The sequence below is a fragment of the Trachymyrmex septentrionalis genome, unplaced genomic scaffold, assembly GCF_001594115.1.
Source record: "Trachymyrmex septentrionalis isolate Tsep2-gDNA-1 unplaced genomic scaffold, Tsep1.0 scaffold93, whole genome shotgun sequence".
NCBI classification, from domain to species: Eukaryota; Metazoa; Arthropoda; class Insecta; order Hymenoptera; family Formicidae; genus Trachymyrmex; species Trachymyrmex septentrionalis.
In genome coordinates this window covers 336326-338749 of record NW_017306121.1, presented here as the reverse complement: position 1 = coordinate 338749, position 2424 = coordinate 336326, and the positions used below count along the sequence as shown (strand labels likewise).

The window sequence follows — 2424 nt, the reverse complement described above, 5'->3', positions numbered from 1 at the left end:
GTGCTTCATCCCCAAAAGCCAAATGAAGTCGATCGATGCATTGTTTCGGAATTAGATTATATTTGTAATCGTAAAAAATCATTGCCCGAAAATTTTCACGCGAAATTTCCATTTTCTTACAAAATAACTTCTTTTAAAATACTATGCAAACAATACTAGTTGGCTTAGGTACAAACTGTGAATTGAATTATAGGTTAAAAACGTCTAATTTTGTGGATATGATAGTAGCAGAACGTTGGCGCCACTGGAAATACTAGAAACTTTTCCTGCAGAAACTTTTCCAACAACCTACGTATATTACCTTTTCAGCTGGTTGTTCTCACGCGATTACCTGGTTTGACGTTTGCTCTTTTAATTTGCAGACTTTTGCAATGTGTCCTTTTTTTCCGCAGCCTGTGACATTTTGCATCGAGAAATTTGCAATCCTTACGAACGTGAGGTCCTCCGCATCCTTTGCAGGAAGAATGTGCGTTTTGATTAGATTTCACGTCGTTCCGTGTTGCACTTTACGTTGTCGGGATCTATTTCTCGACGAAGATCTAACGGGAAAAATCTTTAATTTTCTTCATACGCGGTTGCGACGCATGTCTTAGTAAATTAGTTGGTTCTGCATTGGATGGTGCAGTATTCTTTACATCATCTGCCGTATTGCGTGTGGATTCTAACGTATGCGCTTCTTTCATACGCTTCTGTGAATGTGACAGGTTTCTTCGCAATTATCTCGTCACACATATTGCGCGACTGGAGACCATGCAGCATTTGTTCAATAAACATTTTATCTAGGAAGACGCCATAATAACAGTGAACCGCACCTTAACTGATAGCGTATTTCACCGGCTGCATTGGTATGCACTGAATGCGCACTCGCCGCGGAGAACGTGTTCCTCTGGGTATTTCAGGGTACCAATCATGAAACTTTATTCCTAGGATGGAAAGTGAAAAGTGAAAATTTTTACTATTAAAGTTAACGGAGAAAATTTTCACTTTTCATTTTTTATGTGAGCGCTGTTTTATTGGAAATCCCAGTGCCGAATTTTTGCACATTAGTGCGAGTACGAGCTACGAGAGACGGTGCCAAATCAGTGCAATATGGCTGCATGGGAGAAAGTAGAGAATTCCAAAGTTTGATTTGCGTTTGAACTATTTGAATTGTTGTTTTCGTCATTATCTAGTAGCAGTAATGAAGATAAATGTTTTAAAACTCCACGTAAAATTCTCAAAATTGAAAACTTTATTAAATTAGTGCATGAGTGTACAGAGGTTATACACGCAGACACACGTTTTATTATTATTAACATTTATTTTTATTTACTACTATTATCATTAATATTATTAATAGTGTTTACTACACAAAACAGATTTATTGTATATATTGTATATATGTTCATATATGTGTATTATTATTACAGTTTAAAAGTCATTTTCGTATTGCCAGAAGTACAGCCTATAAAATAATTGATATTTACGCTGATTTACAATTCTATCCGTCTGATCAAACTCACGAAGGTAGTGAACCTACCTCCGCTGAATTGGACATTTTGTCATTTTTATGGTATATTTCAGGGTGCGGTCCACTTGGTGCTACAAATGCTTCAAATCATTTGATTGATCAATCGTAAGAAAGAATTTACTAATTGACCAATCAAAAAATGCTTCAAAGCATTCGCAGTACCAAATGGACTGCAGCCTCATACGTACATCAAAAACTGTCACTCATAAAAGATTTATGCAAATAATGATTTATCTTTCTATGTAGGTTTACTGGGAATAAAGTTTATTTAAGAGATATCTCCCAGAGATTTGGAGCATGCCCTGCAACTGCGGTAAGACAGCATAACCGAGAATTTTTTAATTAACTTGGCTCCGAATGTAATCAAATTTGATGAAAAGGAACATACTGCAAACGAGTTCTTCGAAGTATGTTGATTTAAATATTACATTTAAAGTTTATGTTACACACACACACACACACATAAATCAAATTTCTTGATGTGTGTATTTACTTTATTTCTGCTTTCTTTTTGTTAATACATTATAAAAGTAAATATAACATTTAGTTCTATAAAATATACAATATATAATTTTAAGATTGCAGGTTTTCCTCAGGTACTTGGCCACGTTGATTATACATCAATCAAAGTACGTATTCTACAACATAAAATTAAATCGATCTATGTAAACACGATATTCCATCAACAGCACTATAAGATATATAAAGGGAAAATATAAAAAGAAATCAATTGATGAACGTATTTTTTCCGTGAAATGAAAACCAGTATAATACAATATGTATGAGATTATTAAACATTTATTTGTTCTATGGCAAATAAGTACATATTACACTTTTTAAGAAAAAACAATACGTATTTTTCTTATAACATATACGTATAGATTACTTTTCAACATTCATATACCTCTTATTTA

At 33.6% G+C, this 2424-nt stretch overlaps 1 long non-coding RNA gene across 1 annotated transcript; it reads left to right on the top strand.

Moving 5' to 3' along the window:
- The first annotated feature begins 1439 nt into the window (after positions 1-1439).
- On the top strand, positions 1440-2208 carry LOC108756080. The gene is made up of 3 exons (XR_001939810.1): positions 1440-1552; positions 1757-1917; positions 2089-2208. It is a non-coding gene; the product is annotated as an uncharacterized LOC108756080 (long non-coding RNA).
- The last annotated feature ends 216 nt before the right edge of the window (positions 2209-2424 follow it).